General features: G+C 39.1%; 1 protein-coding gene across 3 annotated transcripts in view; it reads left to right on the top strand.

Annotated features, from left to right (window-relative positions):
* The window catches only part of FAT3 (FAT atypical cadherin 3), a 573936-nt gene that overhangs the window by 134983 nt on the left and 426368 nt on the right, over positions 1-12585 (top strand). The gene's annotated exons all lie outside the window — the stretch shown is intronic.

Genomic DNA, 12585 nt, shown 5'->3' with positions numbered 1-12585 from the left:
GATATTCTTAGGACCAGGATCCTATACTCCGAATCCGTGAGTGTTTTTATATTGTTTATGTTGTCTTTAGTTCATTCTCTTTGCCTTGGCTTAGAAAGCAAATACCCGTTCATCTTAGCTTTAAGATTTTATTTGGGGTGCTAAGGCAGATTCGTCATCCTTCTGTGTTTAGAGATGGCGGAAGAAGGCAAAACCAGATGAGAAAACACGAAGGAGAAGAGAGAACCCAGGGGAGCGTGGAGGAACACATCGAGAAGTTCCACAAAGTACAGTCTCCTCCCTTTTTATTCTCAGAGAAAATCTAGGATGCTTTGTGCATGTTTCACCCAGAGTCATTCAGTTCATGCTGGAGAGTTCCAAATCTATATTATTAATTAGCTTTCAAGTTTGAATATCCTGATGCAGTGACTGATTCTCCTTTGATAATGCTTTTCATTAAGAATTGCGTTTTATAGCCAAGATGTGGAAACAGCTTAAGTGTCTGTCGACGATGGGCAAAGAACGATGGATAAAGAAAATGTGATATATTATATATATGTGAATGTTATTCCTATATATAATATAATGGGATATTATTCATCCATAAAAAAAGAAGGAAATCCTGCCATTTACAACAACATGGATGAAACTTGAGAGCATTATGCTAAGTAAAATGAGTCAGAGAAAGACAAATACAGTATGATCTCACTTACATGTGGAATTTTTTTTAAAGTCAAATTTATAAAAGCAGACAGTAGAGTGATGGTTGCCATGGGCTGGACGGTGGAGGAAATGCGGAGATATTGGTCAAAGGGTACAAACTTCTAATTATAAAATGAATAAGTTCTGGGGCTCTAATGTACAGCATGGGATTATAGTTAATAGTACTGTGTGGTATTCTTGAAAATTGCTAAGAGAGTAGTTCTTAAAAGTTCTAATTGTACACACACACCCCCCCACACAACGTAACTATGTGAAGTGATGGATTTGTTAACTAACCCCATTGTGGTAACCATTTCACAATATAAACATATCAAATCATCTTCAACTTAGATTTGTTATATTCCAATTGAACCTCAATAAAGCTGTGGGCGGGGAGAATTGTTTTAGGAATCGGAATTCCAGTAAAATGTAAGAGGTTAAAAGAATGTTTGTCTTATTCCCTGGCCAACAAAACTTCCAACACCTCACGCTCTCTTTTGTCTCAGAAAGAAATACAGCTTTCCTGCAACCAAATCTGTTGTCCGTTTGGCACCTTTTATGCCCTTTATTTTTTTCCTCCCATAAACACACGCTGGTGTCTGCTGAGAACTGCGCTAGCTAAGCACCCAGATCTACAAGTCCTGTGTCCTCTGGAGAGGCCCTGCAAGAGTAGGGGGGAGGTGGGGAGTGAGGACAGAGGGTAGTTTGATGGGCTTTGGAAGCAACCATAGTAGAGTGAGAAGTTTATTTTTAAGGGGTATAAGCTTCATCAAGGAACAAATATTTGTGCCAGCACTTAAAAGATGCCTAACAAATGTATACAAATTTATATACTGTTTTCTAAATATAGTCTCTGGAATGCATTTAGTTTATATCAGACTTTTCTCAACAAATGAGTGGCTGATATTCTTTAACAAATTATTGAATCATTTGTGTTTATTGGGAGATAATATAGTACAATGGTTAAGAGTACTAGTTCCAGAACAAAATGGCCCGTGGGCAAATTCCAGCTCTGCTAGCTGACAGCATGTGTAACCTTGGGGAGGACTCTGAACCCCTCCAAAGATCAGTTTCCTTATCTGTAAAATGGGGACAATACTGCAGCTCCCTCCTAGAGTTCCTGGGAGAATTAATGAAATGGTCCATGTAAAGCACTTAGTGTAGTAACCTGCAATTAATAAGTGTTCAGTAAATGGTAGCCATTTTTATTAGCATCAGATTTGACTTTGGGAGTTTGTTAAAAATGCCAGCTCTTGGTTCCCACTGAAACTCGCTCAGTCAGCTTTTCTAGGTTATTTTCAGAATCTGTGTTTGCACCCCAGGTTATTCTTACATAGGCAGTCTGGTACCCATATCTGTGCTGAGGCTTGTCAATTACAGGACTGCGAAGGATCAATGTCTGGACTTTACAGTTAGAAAAGCATGAGTTTGAACTGCGGTTCTCAACCCCTTTCTGTCTGTGTGACTCTGGACGATTACGTTCTCTGACCCTCTGTTTCCTAACTTGTAAAATAGAGATAAGACCTTCTAGGTATCTCATGAAAGTCCATGAATGTGGTGACAGTGAATGTGGAATACTTAGCACATAGTAAATGCTCAGTAAAGCATGGCTGCTGGTCTCAAGAGTGTGTGCTACCCACTGCGCTAGATGCTGGGGATACAAGACCATAGTCATCTTTAAGTTTGCAGTCAGCAGTGTAAAGGCTGACTAGGGCTTTAATGAAGAATAGCACCCAGTAGTAAGACGGGCATTTAAAGATCACCTAGTCCCATCTGGTGGAGGGATGGTTACTCCTTTAACATTCCTCGGAAGTGATGGTCATCTAAACGGAACACAACTCTATCACAAGTGGGCCTGCCTCCTGATGCAGTCTAATTATTGGCTCTGGCATATCTGCCCCTCTCTCTTCCTGCAGAGTAAGTCTCATCCTTGGTGGAAGTTGCCATATTGAAATATCTGAGGGCAGATGTCATATACCCCCTGGCTTTGATTTTCCAAGTCAGCATCCCCAACGACTTCAGTTGTTTCTCATACAGGATGATTTTGGGCTCCCCCCCATCCCTCCATTGGGCTCCCATTAGCAAGGATATCTTCAACAATGAGGGAAGCTCAGGGGACAGCTATCAGGCTGTGAATGCCTCAGTAGAAGTGCATCTAAAGCCCCTTAAAAGGCCTAGGTGGGAACTATTTCTCATATGAAATAATACCATTGCATTTCATAATCATGGATTGACCAGTAATGCTGAAGCAGATGGATTTGGTTATTGTGAAAGAATCTTGAAAGGGTGAATACGAAAATAAGTACTTCTGAATATTTCTTAGACTATCCCAAACCTTAATCGCAGGCTCCAATTTCTGTTTAAAGTTATCTCTTTGAAATGTTGAAATACCTGTAACACATAAAGCTTGCCTGACTTTGCTCTGTTCCTAACAAATAAAAATGCACTCGGACCTGTTTGAGAGGACAATGCCATTTAAACTCTGAGAGCTAATGAGAAGGCCAAAGCCTACATTTGATAAGCTTTGTCATTTTTTGTCTGCAGATCATAGACCTTGCATTTTAATTTACTATACATAATGCTTTCTTAATGAGTTCCAGTGGATGGCCATTGAAACATGCTGGAGCAGCTGCAGACATGATTATGGGGGGAGGGGTGGGAGGAGGAAGCATTTATTTGACTTATGTGATACGCAGTTAGGGTAACTAATATTCGCAGCCAGGGTACAATAACGGCAAGGGAAAAAATCCTCAGTATTACTGTGGACGGGAGAAAGGTGCTAAATCAATTTAATTTTCCTGTACGTGTGAAAACTACTAATTGCAAGCTAATGGAATTGCATTTTAAATGTTGAGCATCTTGCTAAACTATGGTTTGCTTTACGCCAGAAAGTTCGTATTAAGCCAGTATAATTATCAGAATTATTTTTAAAGTGAAAATTGAATTGAGGCTTCCCAGTACTGACTTCGGCTATGTTATAAAGCTCTGCCTTCAAAAATAAATGGTGGCTTGGCGGAAGAGAAGAGCAAAGATGGGGGATGAGTCCTAAGACTAAAACACGAACAAAGTCACACATGTAATTGCCACAGTTACAGGCACTAGTTATAGGGCTTTAGTGTTAATAAGTGTTGAAAAGCACATTCATGTATATCACCTCATTTAATTCTGCTAACAATTCTGTACAGTAGGTACTATTGTTCTCATCTTCCAGATGAGGAAACCGAGGCTTTAATAGCTTAATATATTTATCCAAGGTAGGAATGCTCAAACGGTGATTTGAACTCTGACTCTCTGAACCTCAGTTTCATTTTTAGGGATAATAATACCTGTCCTTGGAACATTGTTGTCTCAACAAATCATGCTTTGAATGTATTTATTAAAGTATGGAGTACTATCTGTGTAGATATACAGGATGATTATTACTGTTATCAATTATACAGTTAAACGAGAAGGTGAGAACATCAAATGGACAGCAAGCAATCGAAAACCTAAAACTGAGGGGTGTACAGGCATACCTCGTAGATATTGCGGGTTCAGTTCCAGACCACCGCCATAAAGCGAGTATTGTAGTAAAGTGACTCACACAAATTTTTTGGTGTCCCAGTGCATATAAAATTTATGTTCACACTATACTGTAGTCTATTAAGTGTACAATAACATTATGTCTAAAAAACAATGTACATACCCTAATTAAAAAATACTTCATTGCTAAAAAATGCTAACCGCCATCTGACAAAGCAAGGTTGCCACAAAACTTCAATTTGTAAAAAAGTGCAATAAAGCAAAGTGCAATAAAATGAGGTAGGCTTATATATAAATAAGAGGAAAATCGTTCCCGGATGTTGAGTTATTAGAATTTTATCTCTAGGTTCTGAAACCATGATTCACAATCTATCACTTCTGCACTCAGCGTCCCTCACCTTGTCCCCATCGTGCCGTCCACTTGGCGTGGCCAAGTTGCCACATCTGTGACTCGTTTCCTAATGTCTTTTGACATGTATAATAACTATCCTCTTCTCTTTTGTGAACACACACACGCACCTTGGGGACCCTTTAGTTATTATCTTGCTTTTTCCATTAATCCTTCCCTTCCTTGGGTTAATGAGAAGAGTCATGATCCCAGCTTCAATTCCTACTCTGTGTAAAGAAGCAAACCCATGATGACCTCGCTCACCAGTCCTCCATGCCCTTATCCCTTGGCCTCTATATAATTTAGTTAATCACGTCTGCGTACGTCCAGGGCTTTGTAGTCATAGATTGGTTCCTTTTTGTTGGTCTGTTGCCCATTGTCAGTTCCTTCAGGCTGTGCCTGCATCCTGTGCCCAGAATGAACCTCACACTTGATGATGAATGTTGTTGAAGGCTGACCTGACTGCGGTGCCCTCTAATCTGGAGGCAAGAACATCACAATCTCTAAACATTTGCTGAGGTTTCAGTGTTTCTCCAACCCAGCATTAACTTCCTCCTTCTTTCCATCAGAAGAAAGAAAAATACAAATGTTAACACAGGTCCGTTACCCCATATCCAAACCCTTGGGACCAGATGTGTTTCAGAATTCAGAATTCTCCAGAATTTTTGAAAGGCAATGGGGAGGGGGCATATACTATAACATTTACATGACATCCTCAGCTGGGTCTAGGGCAGTAGCTTGTAATCAAATACTTTAATATTTCAGTGGCAAAACATATGGAGAGTCACACTGGTGGGCTGAGTATAAGGGTCTCACATTGGGCCAGGTTGTGTTTAATCATTAAATCGTTTCTGGTTAGATCAGGTTTTGCAGTTAAATGAGTTTTCAGAGCTTTGGGGATTTTAGAATTATGGATAGATCAGGGATTGTAGCCCTGTACTAACAGAGGAATCACTGTATAAAGTAACTCTCCATGCCACATGCCTTTTTATAGAAATTTGACTTTCTTTTCTTCAATTAGACAACAGTAAACGTTTTCTTATAATAAAATGCACCAGATTAGAATATGGTTGACCTAATGTGGTGCTTATAAACTTGATAGAAGCCTTAGGAAGTCCTCTTGTCATACATACTCTTTCTTATAGCATCTATAATGCACTAGCTCTCAATATATTCAGAAGAGAAGTGTAACATAATGTCCCCCTTTTTCCCTCTGAGAAACTGAGATAAGATCAGCACAAAGGCAAACAACGTGTGGAGAGCTTGCATAGTTTTAGAGGCTTGTGTCAATCTTTATATATAACTTTTCTTTCCTGATCATTTCTTTTTCTTGGATGTGAGGCCATAGCCAAACTACCAAGGTGTCTCATCATCCCAAAGTCGTTTTCAAATGTATTCTGAGTTTTAATGCTGAATAATAATTTCTCAGCATGGTTTCACTGTCTGTTAGGGTCATAGCTTAATGAACCTATCATAAGGCTGATCAAGGTCAGTGTATATGTTAGTGATAATTAAAAGAGAAAAGGCAGGCATGTGGGATCTTGATTGTTTCATTCAAAAACCCAAAATTGTTCAGGAACTCATAAATTAGCCCTGTTTAATGAAGATAATTAGGGAAAGATTGCTTCAAAATAATAACTGTTTTAAAAATGAGACCTTTTTAAAACCCTGATTTATAAAGCACTTATTTGCCTTCAAGAATTTTGGGGGCTGATTTGTAAGCTGATTCACCATCTGCCTCTTCTTGGCAAAACAAAGGACAAATGGTTGGATGCTATTTTAGGAGCTAGATTAAAATATTAATTGTATATTTTACAGGAGCAAGAAACCAGGGGAGCTAGGATTTGCCTTTGACTGTGGGTGACTCCTTTTTATAAAGTATCTTTTAAATTGTTCTACCTTGTGATCATTTAAGATGAAAAATAAATATAATCTAAATAGAAAAAATAAAGCTTGAAACCAACTGGTGTTGCTAGTAAGCTTTTAATAAAAGCTTTTACAGTTTCATTTAGTTTACATAGTGCAGCAGTTAAATATCTGGGGTATATTATCCAACGATGCTCCAATTCCATTTGCAGAAGAAACCACCGTATTCCTGGGATTCCCCTTTTTGAGTGCTTCCAACATGCTGCACATAGTATTTATTCTCATTATTTCTAAAGGTCCAATAGCCATGCAAGGTTGATACTGTGTTATTATCCCATTCTTATGATGAGGAAATTGAGTCTAAAGAGGTTGAGAAACATGCCCAAGGCTGATCTGAGTCCGACTCTGAAGGATGTTCTCTCTCTTCTTTTCTACACTTGACCTGGATTCTTTCAAAAATTGGAGTAATTATAAGCAAATGTCTCATAAACGAAAGACAGTTATGCCAGTGGTTCAAACCATTAGACTTCTGGTCAAGGTGTTTTAAAATCAGCCTTTTCATTCTGAGTTGATGATGTCTTTTACCATCAACTGCATAAAATGTAGTCCTTATAGCCCTCAGAATCCAGTTCTAGCTATATTTTCTACTTAGATCTCGCTTGACTCTCCTTAAGCTGTCCTCAAATGCAAGCCTAGACATAGAAACCATATGGCCACTCCATGACTGAGGTACAAATTGCCTTTTCCATCCTGTGTCTGTTTGTCTTAATTGTGTCATCTGTCTTACTTAGATTGTAAATCCTTTGGGAAACACTGAGTCCTGCTGTATATGGAACCCACAGAACTTCTCGGGTTATTATTCTCCATTAAGTGAGACAGCAGTGATCCAAGGGTGATCATTTTCAGTGGGTTTGGGAACAGAAGTCTTGCATACATGTATACACTGGTCTTATTTGTAGCTTTCAATGCTCTTTGCAATCTGGTGCTTTTCAAAATTGTCTCTTAGATTAATTTTTCTCCTGATAATCCAATTCTGAAAGAGTCTCCCCATTATATTTATATGCATAGCTTTAAAAAAACATTTTATATCCTTTATAGAAAAATATTTTTTAACATCTTTATTGGAGTATAATTGCTTCACAATGGTGTGTTAGCTTCTGCTTTATAACAAAGTGAATCAGTTATACATATACATATGTTCCCATATCTCTTCCCTCTTGCGTCTCCCTCCCTCCCACCCTCCCTATCCCACCCCTCTAAGTGGTCACAAAGCACCGAGCTGATCTCCCTGTGCTATGCGGTTGCTTCCCACTAGCTATCTATTTTACGTTTGGTAGTGTATATATGTCCATGCCACTCTCTCACTTTGTCACAGCTTACCCTTCCCCCTCCCCATATCCTCAAGTCCATCCTCTAGTAGGTCTGTGTCTTTATTCCCATCTTACCACTAGGTTCTTCATGACCTTTTTTTTTTTTTCCTTAAATTCCATATATATGTGTTAGCATACTGTATTTGTTTTTCTCTTTCTGACTTACTTCACTCTGTATGACAGACTGTCATATAGAAACTTTTGAAAAAAGATAAGAATAAAAAGAAGAAAATATACTTATAATCCCATAAACTAACAATGATCGCACTGTCATATTTTTTGCAACCTGCTTCTCCCATTTAATATATTTTTAACATTCTTCTACACATTAAACATTCTTATATAAATGTAAGTTTTAATGTCTATATAGCAGTCTATTTTATGGATATGCCAATTCCTTTTTTTGTTGTTGGAGAATTTCATATGTTTCTGGCTATTACTTAAGTATATTGCTTGTAAGTTTTGTTATTACGAACAATGTTTTGATGAGCATCTTTGAAGCCTAAATCTTTTAACAGACTTTTATTACTGTCTTAGTTTTAATTAATTAAGTGTAATTATTGGGTTAAAGCGTATGAAAGCATTTTAAAGGCCTTAAAATTAATATATAACAATAATTTGTTTTCTATAAAATTTTTAAATGAAGGATTAGTATGCAGAAAAGTAAGCCAAATGGTCAGTGAACATGAAAAGATGCTCACCTTCACTGGTAATCAAGAAAACAAATTAAAATGACAAGAACCATTTCACACCTATCAGCTTGACAAAAATTAAATTTGGCTCTAATCAAGTGATTTTGAGGCTGTGAAGCAATCGAAACTCATGCACTGCTGGGAAAGGTGTAAATTGTTTCAACAACTTTGGACAACAATTAGACAATATCTAGAAGAGTTGAAAATGCACTGACACTAATCAATATTGGAGAAAACTCTCCTAAAAGAGCATGAAAGTTTATGACAATGTTGCTTCTAATAATAAGAAACTGGGAACATCTAAAAAGTCCATTTCTGGAAGAGTGGATATAACATAGTGCAGTGTATTTATGCAGCGGAATACTATATAGATGTGAAATGAATAAACCAGAGCTACATTGATCAGTACAAATAAATCTCAAAAAACATACTGAGAGAAAAAAGAGGAATCAAAAAAGCCAGCTTTTTGCGTTTTATATATATCATTTAAATAATTTTAAAACAAACAAAACATCATATATTATCTTTGGAGATATTCACATGGAGTAAATATATTAAAAAGTGTGCATGAAAATGAGAAATTCACAGTAGTGATGTATGGAGGGAAATGGGGTGGGGTTTTATTTACATCTGTGAGTTTTAGCTCTTAAGCTAAATAAGCAGTACATAGTGTATATATTATATTATTCCACTACCCTTTTTAGTGTTCTGAAATATAAGTGAATGATTTTTACTTCCACAAGTACTATAAGTGATTATCCATTCCTCCTGCCTTTTCCAACACTGGCCAACACCGTTTCTGATGGCAGTTTGGTAATCTGGTCTCTGTAGCTTAATTTTGAATATTTTTTCTACCACTCGTGATAGGTTTGAACCCACACTCTCTAGTCTGTCTTGTGATAACCAACAAGCGATTGAAGACACTGACAAGAGTCAAGGGTATTTTTGAATGCAGCGGAACAAATTTTTCTCTGTAAAAAAAATACCTGGCCCTTGGTTAGACTCCCAAGTTGTCTCCAGCTAAGTTAATAATTCAAGTCAACACACGTTTCTGAGTGTCTACGATGTACAACCTACAGTGCTGTGAGCCTCCCTTGCAACTGAATTTTCTACATAAAGACTGAACTACTAACACCCTTTCAGAGTTTGAATCCACTCTTCAGTGTAAACACAACATAACTGTCATGGCCTCCAGACTGCCTGCCATCCCCACTTTGCTTCCCCTTTATCCAGTGGCCAGAAGAGTCTTTGTAAAGCTCTTATCTTGCCCTGCAGTTAAACGCTTCTGAAGATGCTAGATGATGTTCAGCCCCTTAGCCTGGCATTGGAGGCCTTTAATCATCTGAGCTCTGCACTCTCCTAACCAGCTCTCCCTCTACAGCCTTCTTAGAAGGCTGTTCACTCTTTCATTCATCGGTGACTTCCAGATTGTTCTTTCTGCAGGTTTGAAATTTTCTTTGCCCTTTATCTGCTTGGTAAACCCCACTTACCCTTTAAAATTTAGCTTAAATGGAAATGCCTGGGGAAAGGCTTCCCTGCTCCTCAGTCTCTCCTGAGTACGCCTGGGTCCCTGTGAATATCAACTTCTGCAGGCTTTGGTCCTCACTTGTGACTCTTGGTGTGTGTATCTATTTCCCTAATTAGGCTTATAAACTTCTTAGCATCAGAGACTATGTCCTTCATGTTTGTACACTTAATTGGCGCAGTACTTACCATACAACAGGTACTCAGTAAATGTTTGTTAACTTAATTGCAATTAGCAATAATCTCAGTCATGTGTGTGTGAGAAGGAGGCTGTTCAGGGAGAGTGGGGTGGAGAGAAAGAAAAGAGAAAGATCAAATCAGTCAGCCACCATCTTACCTTTTCACATCTTCTGTCCATCTTTAGCATTTCATCCTTTTCCACTGGGATCCTTTTTTAGTTGATTGCAATTATTTTGAAGTTTTATCCAGTCATTTATAGTATTGGAATGTCACCTAGCTTAACTTTACCTGCAAATTTAGTAAGCACATCTTTGTTTCCTTCGTCTTAGGCATCAATACGGGCAGAAATAGATTGCATTTTAGGATGTATTCCTGTGACAAAATGTGGTAGATCTCTCCAAGTGCTTATGAGACACTTGTTTTTCTTGTTTTTGCACTGAAGTTAAAAACTAACTCCTAAAGCCAGGTGTCCCATGAATCGTATATTTTATGCCTCATGCAAGTCAGCAAGTCCCCTCACAGAGAAAACACTGTGTGAACGTCGGGACTGGCAAGGAACTCAGAATGTTTTTTTCACATAGGTTAAAAAAAAAATTGCCATTCCTGCAGTCCTAGTACAGAAAGATTTGGGTTCTTCATGGGGCTTTTGTGTAGAAAGACTGTTAAAGAAGTGACCTCCTCAGGCATCCATAGGATTTTTTTGTACCTGTTGCTGTCACTTAAGGCTCTTGTCAGGACACTTCTGCTACCAGCATGCTTGTGAAGCTGGGAATCACAAACATGGCATGGATACTTTGTTATTAGGTGATGTTAACTCGAACTGGAAGGTATGATGCTTGATTGTCAGGAGATAAAGGAGCGGCCTTCTTTTCCTTTGGGATGAAAGGCTCTCCTGGACCACCCCAGTGATCTCCAATAAACCCTGCATTGAGGCTCACTTCTCCGGTTGTTCCCAACACAAGTGCAGGTCATTTTGTATCAGGGACTCCTAGGCCAGCTAATAGGCTATCATAATTTCTCTTCTAATGAAGGATGGTTGTGCCAGTGATACATTTCTTTATCAGAAATTTATTACCAGGAGGAGATATAATAGAGAGATATACCAATATGTTCCCTCCAAAGAGCATACATAAAATATAAAGAATAGTGAAGAATAGGTTAAAGAATAGTGAAGACTAGGTTAACTCCTATGACAGCCTCGAGCCACTACAGCCAAACTAATTCTGGGTTTAAGACTAGTGAGGTGGGCACAGATTCTACCTTTATTGGTCAGAACTCACAAACTGAGTGTGCTCTATGTGCTGGGAATACGGGGATGAAGGGATAGATGCCATCGTGCCATCTCTGCCCTCCAGGTGCTTAGAATGTCGTGTGGCAGAGGCAAGGGGCCTCAGACAAGGGATCAGAGGGTCGGGGTGTCTCAGAAGAGGAGATGCTGGACTCCTAGAGTAGGGGTGACTGGTGTAAGCTAGGGGCCCTCGAAAGGCCTTCTGAGACAAAAATCAGAAATCAAAGCTAAAACCTGAAGTTACCTAGTGAAGAGGGAAAGAGTAGAGCGTTTCTTTCCATTTAGGTGATGCCAAGGTGAAGAGTGATGTCAGATTACTCCTAGGCTGGTGACAAAAAAGAGTTAAGAAGCCTGGAAGGGGATAATACTGGAGATGCCTAAAAATGTGCTTTGCTGTCTTTATAATCTGTTGTTCCTCACTGATTCTATTCTAAGCAGTAATGTCATCATGACGACGACACATGGAAGGCCCCATGGGAACATCACCTTTCTTAGCTGCCCACTGGTCTTCAATAATTTTCCCTTCTCCATACCTTACCTGGATATGGATGGCTGTTTTAGGTCTTACCATTGTGGGTCTTGATTAAAGGCTTTTTTTAAAAAAAATAAATAAATTTATTTATTTATTTTTGGCTGCGTTGGGTCTTCGTTTGTGCGCGAGGGCTTTCTCTAGTTGTGGCGAGCGGGGGCCACTCTTCATCGCGGTGCGCGGGCCTCTCACCATCGCGGCCTCTCTCGTTGCGGAGCACAGGCTCCAGACGCGCAGGCTCAGTAGTTGTGGCTCACGGGCCCAGCTGCTCCGCGGGATCCTCCCAGACCAGGGCTCGAACCCGTGTCCCCTGCACTGACAGGCGGACTCTCAACCACTGCACCACCAGGGAAGCCCTAAAGGCTGTTTTTTATTTGAGTATCTCACCATTTTCATGGCATGGTCCTTGAACGTAGAGATTGTATCTCTCCTCTAGTTTCTGGCATACCACTTTTCCTTAGTTCTCCTGTCTCTTTGGAGATTCTAAGATTCTCTGCATCTTTTTCTTTTTTTTTAATCCTTGTGCTATTTTTAGTGACCTCTCC

Source organism: Eubalaena glacialis, chromosome 10 (genome assembly GCF_028564815.1).
Source record: "Eubalaena glacialis isolate mEubGla1 chromosome 10, mEubGla1.1.hap2.+ XY, whole genome shotgun sequence".
Classification (NCBI taxonomy): domain Eukaryota; kingdom Metazoa; phylum Chordata; class Mammalia; order Artiodactyla; family Balaenidae; genus Eubalaena; species Eubalaena glacialis.
The sequence above is the reverse complement of the archived record's forward strand: the minus strand, read 5'-3'. Positions and strand labels throughout refer to the sequence as shown.